General features: G+C 44.7%; 1 long non-coding RNA gene across 4 annotated transcripts; it reads right to left on the reverse strand.

Moving 5' to 3' along the window:
* Positions 1-67: 67 nt before the first annotated feature.
* Positions 68-5,150, reverse strand: LOC123110567 (uncharacterized). Of its 4 annotated transcripts, none has more exons than XR_006453470.1 (5): positions 4,527-5,150; positions 3,300-4,443; positions 1,630-1,764; positions 1,314-1,467; positions 75-1,219 (listed from the first exon to the last, which is right to left on the reverse strand). It is a non-coding gene; the product is annotated as an uncharacterized lncRNA (long non-coding RNA). The 4 variants fall into 4 exon arrangements; XR_006453469.1 differs by having other exon boundaries at positions 76-1,219; positions 3,300-4,095; positions 4,208-5,147; XR_006453468.1 differs by having other exon boundaries at positions 77-1,219; positions 3,300-4,095; positions 4,185-5,146.
* Between the last annotated feature and the right edge of the window lie 4,499 nt (positions 5,151-9,649).

A 9,649-nucleotide genomic window follows, 5' to 3' on the forward strand; every position in this document is an offset into this window, starting at 1 on the left:
GTAATTAGTACAACTCTAAATATCCCCCTTGTTCTTGAAGATTGGTACTAATATACTCCGTCTCCATTCTTCTGGCATCTTGTTTGCCCGAAAAATGAGGTTGAAAAGCTTGGTTAGCCATACTATCGCTATGTCCCCGAGACCTTTCCACACCTCAATGGGGATACAATCAGGGCCCATCGCCTTGCCTCCTTTCATCCTTTTTAAAGCCTCCTTCACCTCAGACTCCTGGATGCGCCGCACAAAACGCATGCTGGTCTCATCAAAAGAGTCTACAAAAAAAAATCCATCCTAGACTCTAAGACTTTTTCACTGAACCTATTGCTCTCATATCCTACGCAACTCCAAGGCCTAAACGGACTATAATACTCGGTACTAACTACAAACCATAGGGTAGCGGGAAAATCTACAGAATTGTAACCAGATGATTCGTTGCGCACATCCGATATAAATGAAAGTGATGTATTGTGACCTTTTCTATGGATACTTGAACATAAAAGGTAAAAATGCAAGAGACTACTAATAGAGCTGCTGATGACACATCAAAGCTTGTTGACAGAACAAAATATTGCATTTTTTAATTGAAAATGTGGCCTTGGTTGGATCCTCCGAGCAAGTTTCCATATTCAAGACTAATGAAATTTTACGTTGCTCAGACTGGCAATAATTACAGTCTAATAGCGAGAACACAGTAAAACCTCCAGCAAAATGGTAGAAACACTCTTAAAATACTGCTACTAATAAACAAATGTTAAAAGCAGGGGTGTCACAACGATGGTTTTAACTAAAGAATAAAGAGCAGTAACATTAACTGGGGTAAGCCGACTCTAGAGACTTGTAATAGAGCTGCTGATGACACATCAAAGCCTGTTGATAGAATAAAATCTTGCATCTTATTTATAAAAAATGTGGCCTTGGTTGGATCCTCCGAGAAAGTTTCAATATTAAGACTAAGCAAGGAAAATTTACCAAGATCAGGCTGGCAACAATTACAGCCTAATATCGTGAACAGCGCAAGAACCTCCATAAAAATGGTAGAAACACTTCAAAAATACTGCTACTAACTAAAAGAACGCTAAAAAGGAGGAGTGCCACACTGATGGTATTAACTAAAGAGTAAAGAGCAGTAAGAACAAGATGTTTAGTACAGTTACCTTTAAATAGACCGAACAGTGTAGAATATTTGGTCTTCAACCCACGCCCTTCATGCCCATTGATGCTGCAATATTACGATCGGGGACAAGTCAACATAAAGGGTGTAAGAAATATCCTCCCAAAAGTGAAGACGGAAACATATGTGGTTACGTAAGTACCATGCATTCCTATTTTGCAGTTATCAGAACATCAGAACATCCGTGTTGATCTTTATCATCTTGTAAGGTGCCACGGTCATGCGTTGCCACGGAAAAAGAAAGTTATGAAAAATGTCAAAGTTTCTCTCCTCTTCCCTTCCTCGCACATACATGTCTGATTCATGGTACAAATTTATGTATCTGTTAGAGAAGAACAAAAACAAAGGATTCCCCTCACTTTATATCTCCTATACCTAAAATTGCTTATAGGCGACTAAATTTGCCAATTCTATGCTCTAATAAACCAAATGAAAGAGAGGGCATATCAAGTTGAAACCTTGAGTTTCCCTTCAAGAAAAGTTGGAGCCGTGAGCTAAATACAAGAACCTAAAGAGATAACCTTCAAAATGTTCTCACCGGGGAAAACCATCTAAAACAATCAACATACAGAGGTCATGGACTTGGAAGAAATCTGCAACAAATCAAGAGAGTCCGATAGAGATGTGAGAGCTCACCAACTTTTGTAACACACGAAATTGAAATATTCTTAGTCCGTAAATCAGTAAAGCAACTAAAGTGAAGCGTAACATTCCAGCTCTACAAAATCACTCACAATGGTGCATATACTCTCAGTTTTGATCATAATAAGCCAATAAAATGGATTTTGTTTCTTATTATACCATCGGAAAAGTTATTGTACAGAAATATTTAGTCAATTTTGTCCAGAAACTGTCAATACAGAACTGTTGAAATCAAATGTTATTACTTCACCAGCCTTCACTATCTTAGTTTCACAAAAAAATGCAACCAACAGACCGAGAAATTAAGAGTCAGAAAATCGAACTAATGTAATGAGACAACATGTAATGGCACTGCATGTACAGTGAAGTTTGCCAAGCTTGCGGTGTGAGCGAAAAATGCTAATTGTTCCTTGTTGGTTTTAAGCAACAACGAAACTTGAGGCCTCAAAATACATTACATCAATGTAACACTATTTCAGTGGTCTCAAACCTATTGATGAACAGCTTGTTCTAATTCAGAGATTGTACATCGAATATATAAGTGTTGACAATCTATTCTGAAATTGCACACGAAGTTGCAGACAACCTGTACATTGCACATACAGATAGCACCCACAGATTTCAGCATCCATTGCACTAAAAATATCACATAATGTGGCCTGCTACACCCCAAACGCAAACAACACAAACGCAAACATGGGTTTCTCCCTGGGCGCGGCGTGGCGCCGCGCCTCCGCCCGCTAGTATAGTACTACTTCATGTGAGTTCTCAGGAACCAGCAAATGTTATTGGCATGCTAGATTCATCTGAACACACACTTCCCCATACCCTGAATTTTGGCCATGAATTAGATGGAGTGTGTGAATCAAGTTCTATCATTTTTTCACAGAATAAAGAACCACTTTCTCCTGCTAAAACGAATCAGCACATGCATCTCCTTTGAATAATAATAACAACTAAAATGTTACGCCACCTTGTACAACTTTTATACTGCAGTAAATTTAGCCAGATTACTGCCCAATGTCTATTACTTACACTGCCCAAAAAGTGAACTCGATTAATGATCATGATCTATAGCCCAACTTTCCCAATATAAGAAAAAAATTATTATTTTGTTTATGAAAACATCGTTGACAACTAATCAACAGTTCAATTATGGTCACTGCCGTACAATTGAGTTATATTTTTATTCACTGTCGTACAATTGATCAATTATGTACTCCACCAACTACCACTTCATTAATCAATAGTTACATTTTTATTCAGTAAAATATTGGTTGTACTAACAAAGAGATATAAAGAAGGATTAATCCCACTGCTAGCAGAACTAAAAGAGAGTAAATTCCGAAATTCACGGATCCATCCTAAATGGCCATCTAATAAGCAACATATGTGGCCAAAAAATTATGCTGGGATGTCCCAAATTGCCATTATATAGTACCAATAATGAGGGATGAGAAAATAAAGAATGAAGTCAAGGAAATACCTCAAGTAAATAATCCAAAATATTATTCTGTATTCCTTCTCGAGAAACTGGCTTCTTTCTTCATTTAAACATTCATATTCCTTGTTCAGTTGGAGCGTTTGCAATAGTAGAACTTTCTTCGGGATTATTGCCTTATTGGTAGAGATGTACAAACTTTTTTATCTACAGATTAATAGGCTGAAACACTTACACCATGATTTTCAGACCCTGCCAACTGATACTTCTATAAGTTCCAAAACCTTCTAGAGTGTTCCACAACACCAATGTCCAAGTCAATACCATATATTATCCATTGAATCATTAGAGTAATTTACCATAGAACATTAAGAACATTAGGGGAGGATTTGTTGCAACTATTTTAGATCATGCACCAAAAAATTGTAGTTCTCCTAAATCAAGAAGAACAAGGTCGAAATTCACAAGAGTCGTATAGAAATTTCTGCAATCAATATCATACCTGATCCATGTACGGCAGCCTCTAAATAAGCAACATAAGTCCGCAGTCCATAAAAAATAGAATACGCTCCAATTTGATGTATCATGCAATTTTGCAATACTCGAATAATTTTATAAAGCATACTGATACTGCATTGGAGGGCTATAAACTTCAGTAATATGAAAATATGTAGACCGCAGTTGATACTGTAACTTAGTGACACAACACATGGTATGATAGCTAAAAGGAGAGGCTATCAATTGTCATTTTTTTGCACTGATGTGCCTGTAGAAAACCACTATTGATTCGATTTGATGTGTACCATAGATTTTGCGCCTGCTCCCTCAGCTCCATGGCTTCCTGAAATAAAATTTCCCAGCGTCGGATCCGTTCAAATAAAAGGCAGATAGAGCAACTGAAGAAGAGCCCATCTGAATCTGATCACATACCTTGCCGAGAGCATCGAGCTTACCTCGCACCGGCACGCGGGCGGCCGACAAAGAGTGTTGGAGGAGGCGGCGGTGCTGCCGACGCCGGCGGTCGGAGACCGGCGAGTATGAAATAACAGACAACATATATGACTGAAACTCCATAATTTGGTTGACTGTGGACAAACCAAAGCAATACATAAAATGTCACCAGCAATACATAACATATTACATTGACGATTCAAGTCAAGCAGGAAAATAGTTCATTGTCAACTTGTCACTGTCGAAAAATCACAAAGTTACAGATAGTCAGAGATGATTCATTTGCATCACAAAGTTTCTCATGGGCTCATGGCACTGTACCTCTTCTTCAGTTCTGTCAACACCTTGAAGAAGACTAAGATCACCCTAACTTGATACTGCATCGGCGACACCAGCAGTCCAGCATCGAGAGAGAGAGAGAGAGAGAGAGAGAGAGAGAGAGAGAGAGAGAGAGGAGTAGACCGCTACCAGATCTCATTCCCTGCTGCCACTAGTCCTCATTCCCGTTCGCAACCGGCCCCGGATCCCCCGCTGCCATCACTTGCAGACAGAGAAAGGAGAGGCCAAGGCATCCTTGGCAGAAAGATGAGAGGAGGTACTGACCTACATAGCTCGCCATCACCTGCGCAGACCGTCGGAGGAGGAGCAAGCAGCCCACGGCGCCGAGATCCATGACGCGGCCATGAAGGCACATGTAGAGAGGAACGTCACGTAGTTTAGAGAAAAGAGAGAGAGAGAGAGAGAGAGAGAGAGAGAGAGAGGAAAGAGGAGAAAGGAGAGAGGGAGGCACGGCGGTGGGGTCCTGCTATCTGCTCCTGGCGAGGTCAGGAAGCACTCAGCGGCGGCGGCGGAGTAGGAGGGGCGGGGGAGGAGGAGGGGCTAGGAACCCTAGCCAGGGTGAGGGAATTGTGGGTCGCTCGAGGGCACTCTGGAGTCCTCGCTCGCTAGTGCGTGCGTGCGGTTCGTGGATTTTTCGGGTGCGAGGGGTTCTGTTCGGACCGTACAATCAGGTTTAATTTTGTAGGTTAACCGTAGTAGATTTTTTAGGTCGTTTTTTTACCACTGAACCGTCGTGGTTCACAGTGGGCGTCGTTGTAACTTGCTGTTTTTTTTATCGATCGGGAGGGACGAAGCGGGGGATCGGTGGGCAGCGGGAGGTGGGAAGAAGTATCAAAAATAACTAGTGAAGGTGGGATGAAAGTTGACCGGCGGAGACTACCAATTGCTTCATTAAGAGTAGAGATTTTGGTGTGTTGATGGTATAATTAGTGGAACCAATAATGTTTGCTAAAGTTTATCCCGGGCTAGGAAATTCACTTTGGCACATGGGAGTATATGCTCCCGCCATTGAAAAATACTTTCCAAAATGTCAGAAAAATTCCGAACACAACTTTGACGCGTACATTCCATCATTGTATGTCCGCATGCCAAATTTCATGAAAATCCGACATTTTATACGACTTGTGTAAAAAAGACAAAAAATACCTCATGAAAAGCCTATTTTAACATTAAATTTTTTCTTTCTTACATATGACACAAAAGTTGCCGGTTTTCCGCGGAACGAATTTGTGCGCATGTAGAATGTCGAGATGTACTCGGGAATCATTTTGTCAGAATTTTGTGACATTTCAAAATATCTTTAAAACACATTTTAAAAACCTGGAGCATATGCTCCTATGTGCCAAAACGCCTATCACCAGAATCCCATAGAGGGTGTCGAAAACTACCATTCGTGAAACAAAAGCAATCTTCCAACCCTAGTCGCTACCATTTTCTCATCTCATACGAAGGAAATATTCCCTAGAGGCAATAATAAAGTTATTATTTATTTCTTTAATTCATGATAAATATTTATTATTAATGCTAGAATTGTATTAACCGGGAACTTAGTACATGTGTGAATACATAGACAAAACATATAGTCCCTAGTATGTCTCTACTTGACTAGCTCGTTAATCAAAGATGGTTATGTTTCCTAACTGTCGGGGATATACCCCGCGTTATGAACCGGCTGGAAGTACGACCCAGCGGGACTTGGCGACTCACTGGTGACCCGCCCTGACTTGGCGACTCACTAAGTGACCCGCCCGGATCTTTCCACTCACTGATGATCCGGCCGAGCCAGGTGACTCATTGATGACCCGGCAGGCGGGTTAGAGGAGCGACAAGACCCGGAGGACCAGAAGACTCAAGGCCCAGAAGGCCGGCTCATATTATGGTGGCCCGGCTTAAGAGGAAAGCATAAGGAATATTACCTTACAAAGGAAGCAAGACTAGGACTCCACTTGTAAAAGAGTAATCCTAATCCTATTAGGACTAGTCATGTAACCCGCCCCTTCAACTTATATAAGTAGGGCAGGGCACCCCAAGAGGGACAAGTTTTACAAGGCTAGATAGACAGACAAGTCAAGAGCTCTCGAAGTAGAGCACCCCTGTAATCGTGATCATTATCATCAATATCAATGAAGCGGGATGTAGGCTTTTACCTCCACCGTGAGGGGCCGAACCTGGGTAAAACCTCGTGTCTCTCATCCCACTCAACCCCTCTCAAGCTACCACATGGATGCGTTGGCCTCACGACTAAGTCCTCACACTAAGGACATCTGCCGTGACAATTCCATGACAGTTGGCGCCGCCGTGGGGCTCGCGCACGGTGGTGTTGAGTTTTTGGAGGGATCTCTCACAGGGATCGAGAAGTTCGCAATTTCCGGATGGAGATGAGCCGTTTAGAAAGGTTCTGCACCAGCTTCGAGTTCATCGGTCCAGATTCATAGTTTGGAAGTTTTAAGAAAAATTAAGGTTGCGATTTGATGGCTGCCGCAAGTCGCCAAGGAAAGAAATCACAAGTCGCTAAACACCATCGGCGTATCAAGTTTCCGTCGATGGCTTGCCAAAACTGTACGATCGGAGTCGTTGTCACCGTTCAAACCATCAACAGCAAAGGAAAAAGTCAAGGGAAAAAGAAAGAGGCAGATGTGATTTTCTAAAGACGCCTACGACCCGGAAACGAAGACAATCATGACTGGGAGTCTACATCCTCGACCCGGATTCGGCGCGACAAATCACTACGGGTTTCCCTTGAACCGCCACCGGAGCGCCTCCGCCTCCGTCTGCAGGCCTCAAGCCACCCTGACCGTGCTCCGCTTCTACAGTAACTGAGCCGCCGCGGCCTCGTGCCTCCGAACCACCCCCACTCGGCCTCGCACCGCTGTCGCCGACCGCCTCACTCCGCCTCCACCAGGACCCGTATCTGCCTCGGTCTCCACTCCGAGTCTCCGCCTGACTTGCCTCGTTCCATCTCCGCCGGCTTCGTTTCGGTTAGAGCTTCAAGTCACGGTGAGTCCAAGTGATCCTCGCTCGTTTTCTACCACGAGCCCTTCTGCTGCTGCTGTGCTTTGCCAGCGCACCTCTGCGGCGCCTTGAGCCGCCGTCGGACTCCACGTTAAATCGTCATCGATGACACGACCTTCCAGCTCCGTTAGGCCGCGCCAGCCTCTACTCTGGGACGCATCCGTACCCCTAAGTCGCCCAGCGGCCTCACTTTTGCCTCTAAAGTTGCACCAAGCCGCCATACCCCTGAGTCTATCGAAGACTGCCTCAAACACGCCTGCAAGCCGCTGTCGGGCACCGAGCTGCTATGGTCCTTGTTGCTAAGCCGCCATGATGTCTTGTGCTGTCCTCGAGCTGCTGCGGTCATGCCTCCTCCGTTGCCGCGCTTCATTGAGCCACCCTTGATTTGACCTTGGGCCGCCCCGCTACTCCGATTCAGCGGCCCTGCACCCTGCCTCTGCAGTGCGCTGTTTGCTTTGCACTACCGGGTCACTACTATGACCCGCCACACCTCGAGCCGCCGGCCGGCTCTGCTTCACCTCGCCTCAGAACTGCTGCTCCCATCGCCCCTGCTTGGTTTTTACCTCTGAGCCGTTGCGTTGTTACATGCTCTCCTGCTTACTACGTATGCCCCGCCTGCTTCCATGGTTCATCTCTGCTTGTTCTGATCGGTTTTTCAAATGCCCGGATTGCAGCAAAAAGAACAACATGTTCAGTTTCTGAGGTAGCTCCAGCCCAAGGGGCAGCCTGAGATGCTGAACCACCATGTTGAGACGCCTGAATCAGCCCAAGTGACGTGATGTGTAGGCTAATCAGAATATGAGTAGAGCTTGGTTTGTACATATGCCAACCAACTGATTGGTTAGTTAAACAATACTGGTACTCCGGGTCAACATCAAATCCATTAGAAAGGTGCCTCCCTGGAATAGTAGTACTTGTAGATTGCCGTGTAAAACAAATCATGGCCTCACCATTGTATGGAGCCACCGTCTGGGTCTTACGCGTCTTCTCTGCTTATGTTGTGGTCCTGCACTGAGCTGCCTTCACCGGCCATCTGCATTGCCACCACGCTGACACGCCTCTGCCGTGGCTGAGTCGGTTTACACAAACTTGTTAACACACGCTGACACGCCTCCAACACGCTGAGTCACCGACAACTGTCTGAGCCGCCGCCCCGGTTTTCCCTCTGCTTCCGCGGCGCCTTGAGCCGATGCTTCCGCTGTGGACGGTCTTGAGTCGCCACGCTGCTCCAAGCTGCCCTTGCCTCCGCATGGGCCGCCTCTAGGCCTGCAGGGGCCACCTTGAGTTGCTGGGCTGTATACAGATCATCAGTCATCCGAAAAAATCAGGTGATATCCATCTAAATTCATTTTATTAGCACATATTGTTTTTGTCAAAGAACAATTTATCTTTGCCTTGGTCTGCAATATTGTTTACGCGGGACAATTGTTCACTGCAAGAGCGATGGTCGTGTCATGGGTATATAGCTCACGCCACCATTATCATGCGCTAGCATCTGACCGTGTCATGATGCTCGACGAATATATGTGCAATCCACCGTTTTTACGGCACAATTTACATCAACATGATGCGGTTGGCTTGCCGTCCGCGCGGCTTACCGCGCCTGCGATTGACTTGCCCGTCCGCGCTGGCTTACCACGCCGCGGCCGACTCATCTGTCTGCTCCCGTGGCCGACTCGACCGCGATTGATTTCAGCTTCACCATGGTGATCATCAACTCCGCGATGGATAAGTTTTGGCCTAACATATCAGGTGAAATCCATCCAGTATATTTTTATATTACATATTGCTTTCTTTAAAAGAGTAATTACTCTGGCTTGCAAGTTCTCTAATGCAGGACAAGTTATCTACTTCAAAAGAGATTGTTATATCACCGAGTTGTTGAATAACTTATACTGGTTTATATCACGGTCAAATATGGAGAATCTCAAGACAACTCCTCGAATCGTCTTAAGACTCGGGGGCTACAATGACATGACTCAGTGGAATTGGCCAGTTTCCGTGAATTCAAGAACTCCGGGCCATTGGAGGGAAAGATAACCCGGTCCTGGAGGCTACTACCGTATTGATAAAAATTTAAAGGTCGTCAGAAA

This window comes from Triticum aestivum, chromosome 5B, assembly GCF_018294505.1.
Source record: "Triticum aestivum cultivar Chinese Spring chromosome 5B, IWGSC CS RefSeq v2.1, whole genome shotgun sequence".
In the NCBI taxonomy this organism is placed as follows: domain Eukaryota; kingdom Viridiplantae; phylum Streptophyta; class Magnoliopsida; order Poales; family Poaceae; genus Triticum; species Triticum aestivum.